The sequence below is a fragment of the Perna viridis genome, chromosome 1 (genome assembly GCF_037379345.1).
Source record: "Perna viridis isolate PV_CMFRI_1.1 ecotype Kerala chromosome 1, ASM3737934v1, whole genome shotgun sequence".
NCBI classification, from domain to species: domain Eukaryota; kingdom Metazoa; phylum Mollusca; class Bivalvia; order Mytilida; family Mytilidae; genus Perna; species Perna viridis.
This window is the reverse complement of record NC_142445.1, coordinates 328,241-343,144: the sequence shown is the minus strand read 5'-3', so window position 1 is coordinate 343,144 and position 14,904 is coordinate 328,241. Positions and strand designations below refer to the sequence as shown.

General features: G+C 33.9%; 2 long non-coding RNA genes across 6 annotated transcripts in view; one reads left to right on the top strand and one right to left on the bottom strand.

The window, feature by feature from the left end:
- The window catches only part of LOC148626749 (uncharacterized), a 68,475-nt gene that overhangs the window by 15,240 nt on the left and 38,331 nt on the right, over nt 1-14,904 (bottom strand). The window lies entirely within an intron of this gene.
- On the top strand, nt 12,812-14,696 carry LOC148626750 (uncharacterized). Its single transcript, XR_015922026.1, has 2 exons — nt 12,812-13,173; nt 13,906-14,696. It is a non-coding gene; the product is annotated as an uncharacterized LOC148626750 (long non-coding RNA).

Genomic DNA, 14,904 nt, shown 5'->3' with positions numbered 1-14,904 from the left:
AGACGTGTGTATGTGTCTTACGGGTACAAATTGTCAATATGCATAGTTTCAACAGTATCTGTCAGCAGCAGAAATTTTAACATGCCTAAAAATCATTTTACAACACAGGCCCAAATAAAGGTATAAAAGAAGTCATTGATTAATAATGTAAAATCAATTTCTTTGTTAATCCACTTTTGCATTTAATCCCAGAAAATGCTCAATTTTAACAAGACATTTGGGAAATAAAATGCATGTTCTTATCTTCTTGCAATGATGAAAACATCAAATCTAATCTCTACACCAAAAAATATGGTTACTGATTGGGTGCAAGATGTTAAAAAATTCACTCGACTATCGATTGTATACTTTATAAGAAATTGCACAACTGCTTCTAATTAACAGCCATCCGACATAAAATAACCCTAAATCCTGGACACAAGTTGAAAAAAATCTTTTTAGTGCCGGTGGTCTATATCATGTACTATGACAACAACAAAATGCTACAGTAACGAGGGAGATGGTGTTCTATATCAAGTACTATCCCAAAAAATGCTACATTAACGAAGAAGACGGTGTTTTATATCATGTGCTTCTTTATTTAAACTATGAAAAAATGACAAGGATGTGGAAATATATCATGTCAGCTGAATGCATATTATGACCTGCGGATTCCGACAATCTGTCAAATGGTCCAAAATATGACAAGCAAACATCCTTAAAAATTTGTTCCTCAAGCAAGTCAGCATTAAAGGTACCCTACACAAGTTTCGTGTTTAAAAGTTGGGAAAAAAACATAAACAAATCAGGAGAGCTTACTCAGAACTTCAGAACATTTTTAATATTATTGTTTTACAACACATATCTACACTTAAAGGGTAAGGGGAAACTATGGAACAAACTATACGACAAACGCGATGACTTTTTATTCAGTATTGTCAACTTTCCTTTCATCTGTGGCAATATCCTTCCAGCACCTTCGTATCATATCACAACTTAAACGTTATGCTAGAGTTTGCCGTTACTACGCATATTTTCAGTATCACGCTAGACTTCTTACAATTAGGTTTCTGGAACAGGGCTATGTAAGATATCACTACAGAAATGTTATGGTCGTCATCATCAAATGGTGGATTGTTCCAATGTAACCACCTGCGCCGTGAACATTGATTTGTTCAACGTGTCTTAGGTAATACATTACGGTTAGGTTAGGTCAAATCTGAAAATTTGGCCTCATTTTGTTGAAATGAAGCTGTTATGAGGCAGTCCACATAGAAATTTCAAGTGTTTTGTCCTTGAAAAGTACATGTTCTTGGGGTGTGCAGGTTAAAGTAATTTATAAGTAATTAAGAGATTATTGTTATTAATCCCAATAGCCATGGTAACATACTGAAAAAAATGTTACTGAGTTGTAGTACAAATCAGGGGTGCCTTTCCAAGAATAACAACCAACTACTATGTTTGATAACATATCAGGCAATTAGACACTAGCACAGGACGAAAGTATGCGTGGAGAAGGTGGAAAAAGGGTAAAAATACTCTTTTCGATTCATATTCTCATAATTTTAGTTCAAAAGTTCGTGCGAAATAAGATATTTTGAAAATCAACCAGCTGGTGCTGAGGAGTGAACATTATACGGCAGGGGACTGAAACGTTTCAGATACCATTCTTCATTTAAATAACACCTGTTTACCAATACATATATTGCATCTGTCTATGTATAAATGATCAATTACATTGAAACAATATATCCACCAAATTTCAACTTTACTTTTAAATTTTACAAAATTTGACCGGGTCAACTTGATATACAAAACAGTGCGCCTGAATGTAGCTGTATAGCGCACCCTTTGTTTTCCTTTCCTCGTTCGTTCATCTACCCTGGACATGACGGTTTTATGAGCAACTCCGTTTTTTTTTTTTTTTTTTTTCCTCTGAAGCAGAGGACGGTTACCAAATTAACAAATAATACAAAAAAGGAGACACATGTACATGTACAAGACTGATGTTAGAGTGTATTCATTTCGTACATGCATTCTATTTCCGGTCCATTACTTAAATTTGAATGTATGTATCTTATATCGTTTGAATATAGTTTAGAAAATATTCATAGAAAAAAAACAGACAGAAAAAATGTATTTTCCGAATCTGGTTTTCATCTTTTCAGTTTTGACTTGGTTTTCCATTTCCTACACGGACGTTCATATTTGACTTGTAGTTTTGAGTATTTAGCTAAATTATTCAAGTTGGTAATTATGTTATTACAATTTATTCGATCATCAAATATTTTAATTTTTTTTCAGAATCTTAAGAGTAAATGAGCTTTCATCAATATATTGTTCAATACTCGCATATATTAAAGGTGAGTTGATTAAGACGATACTCTAAATGTAATTGATTGTGTGTTTGTTTTTGAGTCTGTCGGTGAATATATGTAATCAATATTATTTCAGGAAGGGAATATTTGTTCAAGTTGAACGAATCCTGTTTTATACAAGTCTAACATGCTGAAATGAATATAAAATATTTTCAGTACTGTTTTTATTATAAGCGTTCATTATTTAAGCGCAGTTGCAGAATAAAATATTACATAAGAAATCAACGCTACTCTCAGGAAAGCAGAGTTTTTCATAGAATTTTATTTAAAATAAATTAATTGTTAATATACGTTTGATTTGCTCCTGGCATAATTGTAAGCAGTCACTATCTATACCCGCTACATCAGGTAAAGTCGTCAGCAATTCGTCAACGGAATAGAATTTTGTGTTAAGCCCATTAGTTGCGTCTGCAACACTTGCAGCGGCTATCACTGATGATTTGTGCATAGTAAATCCGATTTCAGTAGCACATAAGTCAATGAATATTTGAACATGTCTTTTCACTTCAACTCGCAAATTATCTGCAATTGTCATTTGATTCAAGAAATGATCAAGAAAATCAGTGTAACGGACAACAATCCCCAGTTCAGTGTTATCAAATTTGATGATTCCATGGTATGCGTGTATTTCAGTTCGAAAGAATTTCCTACTTATGCAAGAGGTTTTTAAGTTTTATTGGATCTGTATTCCCTAGTTTTGATGCAATAAGTAATCCAACAGCCCCCAAAAGTTGCAATTGTGACCGATCAATATCTACCATTGACATGTTACTATCAATATAATTCACTGCTAGAAGTGCTACATTATCTGTTGATCCTTCTTCACATACTTCAATCATCCATTCAATTGTCAATTTCGCATGTATGGCTTAATGTCTGTTTGAATAATTTGAAAATAGTTCTCCGTTGGACTATACTTGCCCTCCGTGGCAAACAAAGTTTTAACACTCCATCCGATTCATCAGATGCGAGTTTACGTTGGCGTTATACTGAACAGTTTGAAATTCAAAAGATTTAAAGTTGGTGCATAATTACTTTCTAATACAGATTCATAACATTTTAAATCCATTTTTGTACGTTATTTTTTATATAAATTATAGTGATAAAGTCTCGTCAGCTCACCTCACGAGGTGTGCAATTTGCAAAACCAAATAATCCAGCCCATACTGATGGTTCTTTTCCAACATCATTATTGTGAACAACCAACAATGCAAGACTCCAAAAATTCACTCGTAAATATCGGATATTTCCTTGCTTTTATTATGATTATCAAAACTTTCCCTATCATTCTAGGTAAAGTTAATCAAAATGAATGTAAGCACAGTATAAAATGATTTAACAAATAACATGACATTTGATTGATCAAAAACCTACTTAAAAGTGCTTTAACAAAAATCGTTCGACGTTCTAAAGGCAACAAGCAATATAATCGTAGCTTAACAGCTATTGAAACAAATCATTATTTGATCTTTAAGTCAATAAGAAGCAACACTGTTGGTTCATTGTTATCTGTTTTGTAACATATCGATGTTTACATCAAATATCTTCAAGATTGTGATTTAAAAAAGGGAACGCTCAGAACAGACAAAAATACAATCCAGTAAACAATGAATATAATCATGGTATTGCCAATGATATCTAAAATAAGTTTAAAACAAAGTGAGAAGAGTATCAATTAATGTTTTTAATTGCCAGATTAGATTGAAATGCCACAATTTTTTGTATTCAAGATCGTTGATAATGTACTATTCATCAGCCCTTCTATTACACATCACACCATTCCCTATCCCAGCTTTCTAGGTATAGGACATTGAAAAATAGTTTCTTAAGTACACAAGTAAAATGTACTTTTTAAATTAATACAATAACACAATATTTGAATAGTCAACACTCCTTAGGGAAAGCAAATAGCCCTAGGTAATTTAAAGACAAAAAAGAAATTAACAATTTCATTAAGGAATGTCCTAGATACTGACTTTAGCAGAAAATGTTCATCTTACTGCTGCATTGGCTTTAAAGTTGATAGCCAAATATCAGAAATACTGAAAAATGATTCAAAACAAATTCACTATTGAATTAAGAAGAAAAATTGTCTTCTTAATGTAGTAGTGTGGAATTTTACCCTTATATTATGTTATATGTGTGTTTACTTTGTATCGTAAAATTCTTATATTGTTGTATTTGATATATTAATAAAATGAAGCATTAGTAAAGCCATATTTGAAGTAAACTATATTGTAATGTACACGTAATTATTGATCTTTGGTTTTGACTGGTTTTTGGAAATTCCGTCATGATTTGACACAGTTTTTGGTTTTGAGTTTAAAGTAGTGCTTGGGTTGATGTGATGGAGACAAATTGAAAGAGTAATCAAGGGAACCAAGGTTATAGCGGTAATCAAATGAATGTAATCCAGGGACAAAGACCAGACATGGAAAATAGACATACACATCAAAGAACATAAAGTGTTGAATTCAACAATAGTCTAGTTATTCTGATGAAGTAGTGGTTGTGTAATGCCCAGTACAGACATACTGACTCTGTTGGTTAATTGTATAATTAACGGAATTTTTTTTTCTTTCTACGCAGAATTCTTTGTGCATGATCCTCAAAGGTTAACAAGAGCGGCGTTTGAATGATACATGTAAGAGTAATCAAGGGAATCAAGGTTATGGCGGTAATCGAAAGAATGTAATCCAGGGACAAAGACCAGACATACACAACAAAGAACATAAAGTAACTAAAATCATACATACAAAGTAACAAAAGCAAATGAGCAACTCGGACTCCACTAAAAACTGGGAGCATGGACCAGGTGCACCGGCAGGATAAGCATCATCTGCTTTTCTAGAAACACCCGCCGAGTTGCTCATAAAAAGTCCGGGGTAGACAAACGAGGAAAGGAAAACTATGTCCTGTTGAATAAATCCGTTTTCATGGCGAAGATGGATACACCATAACGATCCACGAGTTCATGATGACGACCATAAAACTTCTGTAGTGATGTCGTCAATCTTGTAGCAACATAACCCTGTTCCAGAAGCCTATTTGTTAGAGTTCTAGCGCGATACAAAAAGTCTGCGTAGTTTCGGCAAGCTCTGGCATAACGTATGAGTTGTGATATGAACACTCCATACGCAGGTGCTGAAGGGATGTTGCTACAGATGAAAGGAAAGTTGACAATTTTGAATGAAAAGTCATTACGTTTGTTGTAAAGTTTGGTCAATAGCTCTCCTTTACCATCTGTTTCTAAGTGTAGGTCAAGATATGAGGCCTACTTCACAGTGTATGTAGTATCCTTTATCTCAAGTTCGTTTGGGTAGATGCGATGTATCAAATCCCCGAAATTAGGATTATTTAAAGATAATACGTCATCTATACAACGGAAACTGAGATTAAAGGGTCTAGCCGAACGATATTCTTTCTTTCGGATCAGATCAGCTATGAAGTCAGCCTCATAAGACTAAAGGAATAGGTCAGCAAGTAAAGGAGCACAATTTGCTCCCATTGGAATGTTGACCGTTTGTTGAAAAAATATGTCCATCACACTGGACAAAAATGTTGTCGATTAAAAATTCCAGCATTTTGTGAACATCTTCCTCTGTATATTTGGAAGATGATTTGGAATTACTTTTTTACAAAGTATGAGGAAACTCTAACAAGAACTATGTATTTGTATCTATAGGTGTACCATCTTTTTTGAACAAAAGATGTATAATGAAATTAAGTCGGTATTTTAACTGAGTACAGGGGATAGAAATATACAGTGTTGTAAATTCATATGATTTAATGCTATTATATTCAAATAATAGTATTGAACTGATTGTCTCCAAAAGATCTTTCAAATTTTTCAGGATCCTCATTTCATTTTTACATATTATCGCTATATTTTTATAACGCATTTAAGTGTTTTCTGATCCTTTTGATCCTGTAATTGTGAAGTACGAAATGTGCATATGTGCAGTGCAAATAATGCAGAAGGTAGTTGTACAATAAATCTATTTCATTTTACATAGTTTATTTGCTTGCGTAATCGATGTGAATCATAAATATATCGTCGAATCGACACAGGTATTGATTATAATACTTGTATAGTTGATTATTGATTTCAAGAATACAAGAATAAGGGACATACATACTAATGCTCAGTGTGTTGATATTTGTGAATACTCGAGGGAAAATATGTCTGAACCTTTAAATGATACATGTCTTGGTACTAAAGGTATCCCAGTGCATTTTCCGACATCAGCATGTTATCCTACAAGTTCGTCCAAATTCTGCGGTTTTGTGCGTAAAATAAGTCATTTCTATCTTGGTGGTATCAACAAATCCACTTCGTCTGAAACTGCGATGCGATCGTTTCTTTTAGACAAAGGTGTACGAGTAACAACTCTCCGTTACTTCGAGAGGTCAAACCTGAGAACTGCCTCCGCTCAAGTTAACATTGACGAATGTGACGGGCAATTTAGCCTACTGTGGCGGAGCGTAAAGGTTCCTACTCCTATCGAATCACACAGAAGGGTTTTTTATGTCACATGTTTCCCAACACGGTGCACCACTACGTTTAACGGTCAGGTATTCCGTATTACAGCCGGACAACCCCAACATATAACACGCCAGGGGTACCCATTCCAGCTGCTCTGTGGGCAGAGCGCGTAGCCCCTTGCTAGGTTTCTGAGCACTATTTAGTCGCCTTTTACGACAAGCTTTGCGCTGCTGTAGGCCTATCTTTTAACCCCCGTACCTGCACGGGGATAGGATATGAGTAGTGGGTATTTATGGGCAAACAGTACGCATCGATTCCAATGAGCATTAATGATTTTGAGTAGGAAAATGATATTTCAAGTACTTTGGCCATATTCAGAAAACGGTTGGCATCTTAAGTTATGGGTATGTTTGATTTTATTAGGAATAAGTTATTTGAAACAGTTTGGGCATGTAAGGCTTACAATACTTATATGATGTGATAAGCATACATTTTGGGTAGTTTTTTTTTCTGTCATACGGGCATGTAAGGGGTACGGTTTGCGTCAGATGTGATGATCATGTACGTTATTGGCAAGAAAATGTTATATCGAGTCGTAAGATCATATTAAAGATAAAGTACGAATCAGATGTGATGAGCATGTATGATTGAAGTAGGAAAGTGTTATTTCAAGTAGAATGATCATATTTAGGGTACATATCAAATCAGATGTGATGAGCATAAATGATTCTGGTAAGATTGTGCTATTTCAAGTAGTATGATCATGCCAAGAGTTCAGTTTGCTTGATATGTCATTGGGGTGGAGAATTAAGGTACGAAAATGGTACTTCACACAATATCGTTATGTTTGGAAAAGTATAATGGCTATTTAATTGAAAACATTACGCATCAAAAGTCACGAGCATTAATGATATCGAGAATGAAAATCATATTTCAAGTACTTTGGCCATATTAAGAAAACGGTTGGCATCTTAACTTATGGGCATAGATGATTTTAGCAAGAATAAGTTATTTTGAAACAGTTTGGCCATGTACAATTCTTATATGATATCATAAGCATGCATTTTGGAGTAGATTTCTGTCATACGTGCATGTCAGGGGTACGGTTTGCGTCAGATGTGACGATCAAGTTCGTTATTGGTAGGAAAATGTTATTGCGACTGGCAAGGTCATATTAAGAATACAGTACGAATCACATGTGATGAGCATTTATAATTTAGGTGAGAAAGTGCTATTTCAAGTAATATTGTCATCCTTACGCTTCATATCAAATCAGATGTGATGTGCATGTATGCTTCTGGTAAGAATGTGCCTTTTCTTCCGATTGGTATGGAGAATGAAGGTACGAAAATGGTATTTCACACAGTATTGTTATCTTTGGAATTGTATAATGGCTATTTAAGGGAGAATAGTACGCATCAACCGTCATGAACATTAATGACTTTGGGTAGGAAAATGATATTTCAAGTACTTTTGCCATATTAAGAAACCGGTTGGCATCTTATTTTATGGGCAAGGATGATTTTATTAGGAATAACTGATTTGAAACAGTTTGGCCATCTTAGGCGTACAGTTCATATATGATGTGATAAGCATGCATTTTGGGGTAGTTTTTTTCTGTCATACGGGCATGTCAGTGGTACGGTTTGCTACAGATGTGATGATCATGTACGTTATTGGTTGGAAAATGTTTTTTTGAGTCATAAGGTCATGTAAAGAATACATTATGAATCAGTTGTGATGAGCCTGTATGATTTAGGTGGGAAAGTGCTTTTTCAAGTAGAATGGTCATACTTAGTTTACATATCAAATCAGATGTGATGAGCATGTATGATTCAGGCAAGAATGATCTAGTTCAAGTAGTATGATCACGTTAAGAGGTCAGCTTGCATCATATGTGATTGGTTTGGAGAATTGGTACGAAAAAATGATATTTCATAAATATTGCTATCTTTGAAATTGTATAATGGCTATTTAAGTGAAAACAGTACGCATCAATTGTCATGAGCATTATTGATTTTGGGTAGGAATATGTTATTTCAAGTAGTTTGGCCATGTCAAGAAAACGGTTGGCATCTTAAGTTATGGGCATATATGATTTTAACAGGAATAAGTCATTTGAAACAGTTTGGTCAGGTTAGGCGCATACTTCTTATATGTTATGATAAGCATGCATTTTTGGGTAGTTTTTTTTTTGTCATACGGGCATGTCAGTGGTACCGTTTGCGTCAGATGTGATGATCATGTAAGTTGTTTGTAGGAAAATGTTATTTCGAGTCGTGACGTCATATGAAGAGTACAGTAGGAATCAGATGTGATGAGCATATATGATTTAGGTAGGAATGTGCTATTTCATGTGGTATTGTCATATTTAGGGTTTTTTGAACCAAAGTATTGCTATCTTTGGAATTGTATAAAGGTTATTTAAGGGAGGACAGTACGCATCAATTTTCATGAGCATAAATGATTTCGGGTAGGAAAATGATATTTGAAGTATGTTAGCCATATTAAGAAAACGGTTGGCATCTTAAGTTATGGGCATATATGATTTTAGCAGGAATAAATTATTTGAAACAGTTTGGCCATGTTAGGCGTACACTTCTTATATGATGAGATATAAGATGTGATGCATTTGTGGGTAGTTTCTTGTCATACGGGCATGTCAGGGGTACGGTTTGCGTCAGATGTGATGATCATGTACGTTTTTGGTAGGAAAATGTTATGTCGAGTCATATTAAGAATACAGTACGAATCAGATGTGATAAGCATGCATGATTATAGGTAGGAAAGTGCTATTTCATGTAATATTGTCATACTTGCGCTTTATATCAAATCATATGTGATATGCATGCATGATTCTGGTACGAATGTGCTATTTGAAGTAATATGATCGTATCAAGAGTTCACTTCACATCATATGTGATTGGTAAAGAGAATTAAGGTACGAAAATTTTTCACACAGTATTGGTATCGTTGGAATTGTATAGTGGCTATTTAAGTGAGAACAGTACACATCAGTTGTCATGAACATTATTGATTTTGGGTATGAAAATGATTTTTCAATTACTCTGGCCATATGCAGAAAATGATTGGCATCTTAAGTTATGGGCATGTATGATTTTGGCGGGAATAAGTTCTTTGAAACAGTTTGGCTATGTTAGGCGTACAATTCTTATATGATGTGATAAGTATGCATTTTTGGGTAGTTTTTTTCTGTCATACGGTCATGTTAAGGGGTACGGTTTGCGCTAGATGTGATGACCATGTAAGTTATTGGTAGAAAAATTATATTTCAAGTACTTTGGCCATATTAAGAATACTGTTGGCATTTTAAGTGATTAGCATGTATATTTTAGCAAAAACAAGTTATTTGAAACAGTTTGGCCATGTACAATTCTTATATGATGTGATAAGCATGCAATTGTTTGGGTAGTTTTTCTGTCATACGGCCATGTTAAGACTACAGTCCGCATCAGATGTTTATGAGCATGAGTGATTTTGGGCTTGAAAGTGCAATTTTAGTAGTATTGGTTATGTGAAGAGTAGGCTTCGAATCATCTGTTTGAAATAGTTTGGTCATGTCAAGCGTACAATTCGCATCAGATTAGATAACCAGGCTTTACGGACTATAACAAAGCAAAGAGTGCAGTTTGCATCTTATGTGATGTGCATATTTTGGTAAGGAAAGTACGATTTCAAGTTATATGACCATGTGAAGTGTAGGTTTCGAAACAGGTGTGAGGGAAATGAATGATTCAAGGTAAGAAAGTCTTATTTGAAGAACTTTGACCATAGTAGGCATATACATTTTCGGTAGAAAATTGTTATTTTACGTTCCATGACCATGTTAGGGGTCTGATTCGCATCAGATGTGAAGGTAATGAAATTTTTCGGTAGAAAAGTTATCTTTCAAACAATATGGCCATGCTTATACTAGTTTGCGTCAAATGTGATGAGCTTATTTTGCTAAATATGAGGTCAAAAGACCCCTTTTAACTTTGAGGTAGTTGTGTTGATCCCTGAGATATTTGAGGCCTCGGGCTGATCAGATGGTCTACGGAAGCATGCTTAACACCAATTAATTTAGGGTTTCAGAGGTATTCTGCAGATTTGATGTACAGCTATCAAATGAGTGATGAGATATATTACATGTAGTGGTTTGCTTTTTTTACCATAATCTTTTTTTTTTTAATTGTATTAAAAAAAATATTTTTTATAATATTTTCCTTGGATGTATTTATCAAATATTTCCTGAATTTCATGTAGACAAGTTCGACAACTCCGTACACTAACTACCAAAAAAAAAAACTTAATGAATAAGATAAAGGTTGATTTTTAACTTCGTTGCAGGTTTAACTTCAAAGGTTATACCTTTTCACCATGGAAATACATTTGACATTAGCAATCCGAGTGTGAATTGTCTCCTGCTTTGAATTAACTTTTGACATTTCTCAAGAGAAAATCAAAGCCGTAACTAAGCATTGTTTTTTTTATTTTTCGATAAAGGGTTTGGAGGTCATTCAAGAAACCTAAAAGCTGTGAAATAAATTTCATCTGGCGGACATCTGATATGTCATTGCTTTTATTATGAATGTATCAGACCCTTTACCATCGTCCTAAGTAAAGGTGAATCAAAATTAAGTGTCGACGGTAATCTTAGTATAAAATAATTTAACTGATAACATGACATTTAACTGGCCAAAACCAACTTAAAAAGCGCTTAAACATGGTAATCGTTTGATGTTCTAATGACAAAAAACAATATAAACCGGTAGCTATCAATTATGCACATATGATTAGTGCTCTAGAGTTTTTGTCATTATAAAAATAATGATTTGATCTTTGAATCAATAAGAAGCAATACTATTGACCTATTTTGAAATCTATATTTTCGTCTTTTTGCAAGATATCAATGTTTATACAAATGCATTTCAGGTCAAATTAAAATAGTGGTATAAAAATAAACATTTGGAATTGACAAAATTTTAATGATGTGAACAGTAAAGATAATCATGGTATTGCCAATTGTATCTAAAACATTTTTTAAACAACGCGAGAAGAGGATCTATTATTGTTTTAATGGATATGTAGAAAGGTAGCATTTTTATCCATTCAAGATCCTTGATATTGTTCAATATTTCACGGCTTTAATTACATACCACAACTCTCTAGGTATATGCCTTTGAAAAAAAAACGAGAAAAAAAAAACCGCTTTCTTAAGAACAGACGCATGATATATCATTCTGATTTAAACAACAACACAATATTTGAATGGCTAGATTAGTATACAACGTTTTCTCTCCCAGGTTTTCTAGGTAAAGTGAACTGTATTTGACATTAGGTGTCACTTAGATTTAAACAGTGATTTGAATTTGAGGAATAGTCATAAGCTACAGTTTTCAAAGAAAAGTCTTTAAGCAAGCCATTTTTGTATCAAATATTAACTCTTCATATTACATCAAATAAGAAATTGAATATTATTTCAAGATTACCTACTGAATTCTATGTTACATATGACTTAATTTCTGGTTGATAAGGAGACAAATTAAGGTTATTTTTTTAACATAATTAAGTCCATTTTTCAGTTAGTGAAATACTTAGACTTACCATTTTTATACGAATGCTAAACAAATTTGGATGTATTATGTTAAAGGTCTGTAGTTGGAGTCTGTAGACAATTTGATTTCCATTATTCTTATCTCACCCATCTAAAAACAAGTGATCCGAAGGCGCCACAATCAGAACGTTTTTCAAAAAAGGATCATAATATACTTTGTATATCATTACATAGGTATTGACTACAGGTTGCAAATTAAAATTTTTTATGGTATATGCCCTTTTGCAGAGATAAATGGCCAACAGTTATATGGATTGAGTAAAGATATTATTGGTTCACCTATGTCCAAGTTTTTCATTATGCACATTGTCTCAAACTGTCAACTCTGAATTTTTCATGGTTTATCGTTAAACCTTGTATAATATGTTAAGTTTTTAATTCAAAATTGTATTTTTTTAACAATTTGTATTATACATACATTGTACATATAAATATATTATCCAACGTTTTGTTTCAAGGATTTATGTTGATCTTGTAAAATTGTTGTATTTAAAATTGATTGTGTTTGTGTTTTTGTAGGCCCATTTGGATTGCAGACATCAGTTGGGAATTCGTCTACAAGATCTACTGTGTCTAATATGGCATCTCCTCCTGTTAATACTAGTGTGTATTCTGGTGCAGATTTAGAAGGGAGGATGAAGCAGATGGAAAAACAGATGGACTCTATGAAGCAACACCACAATGCTGAAAGGGTTGAGGAGGCATTCAAAAATGTAAGGGTATTGGCGGGTAGGCAAAAACTAACAGCTCCAAGTGTTTTTTTCTGGCTAGTTTGGAATGTTGTTGTTGAATGTGCTCTTAAGGCGGGTCATAGCGACACAGAGTATTTTAGTAAAGCACTGCAGGCGTGCAGACAGTATGAAGATAACACAGATATTTGTGTTCTATGTCTTAAATTACTGGGGTCCAGCGAGGACAAAAAGATTTCAGCAACTATAGCAGAATTGGCAAAAACTAAGAAATGTGATTCAAAGTCCGAAGTAGGCAATAAGGAGACCAAAGGTAATCCAGAGGCAAACGTTTTGCTGGATCAGTGAAATTCACCCTATTTTTATCCTCCTTTTTATATGCTGATGCCATTTGCTTAAGGTTATCAAGGTCCAGGTTTTCCTCCGTTTATGGGACCCCGCAGACCAGGCTTCGGACAAAGATTTCAGCATGCAAGGGTTGCATATTTTTTGTGTAAAGAAACTACACACTTCGTTAATAACTGCCCGAAAAAGAAGAGAGAATAGACTGTTATTTGTTAATGTTATAAATTGTTTGTATTGAGTTTTTATGTTCCAATTTTTTTTGTCAGATCGAATCCGTTTTCTTTCATATTAATGCATATTTTCTTTCTTTCATTCCAAAAGAGTCTAATCCCTTAGCGGTTTTTGTCATGTGGAATGGAGGTTTGAAATCTTTTCTATGTAATATTTAAATTTTGTTTTTGTTTTTTGTAGGAAGGCCAAGTTAAGAGATTTAAATTGAATCTAGTCGTTCCTGATTGGGAAGTTGATTTGAATTTTGATCGTTTATAGATTACTGATGACAAAATTGAAGAAAATTGGGTTAATTGCAGAAGAAGGCTTCTCAAACCTCCGTTTCATGTTACTTCCGCTGAAGAGGTAGTCACAGGGGATCAATTTGATTTTAAAAAATTGCCGTTTCGAGATCAAATCTGTTTTCAAGCAGGGAATCTACATAAGCATATAGATGCATGGAAAAACATTGAGCCTTGTGAAGAAATTTTAGATTGGTTAGAAAATAGTGTGAATGTCGTTAAATTGTTTAAATATTTTGAGGGTAATTTCAAGGATAAATCTTATAGTTCAGACAGTCCCCCAAAAGAGTATTTCCCAAATTCTCCAATGTGTAAAGATTGTGGTGATTTCATTATAAATACTCTCTTAAATAGATTTAGGAATAGTTCAATGTCTGTATTGGGTAAGGTAGGCGAATGCGAGCCCCTCATTCAGTTTTGCCTCATACTGTTGAAGTGACAAAACCTCGGTTTTGTCATGACGATAGCTTTAGAGTGAATAGTTGACATGCCTTTTATGTTGGATATACTTATAAGACGGTCCGCGGTTGGTTCTTAAAGGTGCTTATTTGAGCTCTATAAATGACAAATCTATAATTATAAGCAGGTTGCAGATAACCCATCTCGTGCTAGGACAGTGTATGAAAAGTTAGGAGATGCTATTAAAGGCCTTCTGAACATTATGTATTTTTATTTCAAGTAGTATGGTCATGTTAAGAGTATGATAGGATCAGTTGTAATGAACATGTTTGATTTTGGTCGGAAAGTGGTATGGCTATATTAATAGTAGGGTTTGAATAACATATGATGGGTATGTATGATTTTGGTTAGGAATTGCACTTTGAAGTAGTATGACAATAGTTATAGTACAGTCCGCGTCAAATAAGATAAACATGCATATTTTTTGAGTAGGAAAATG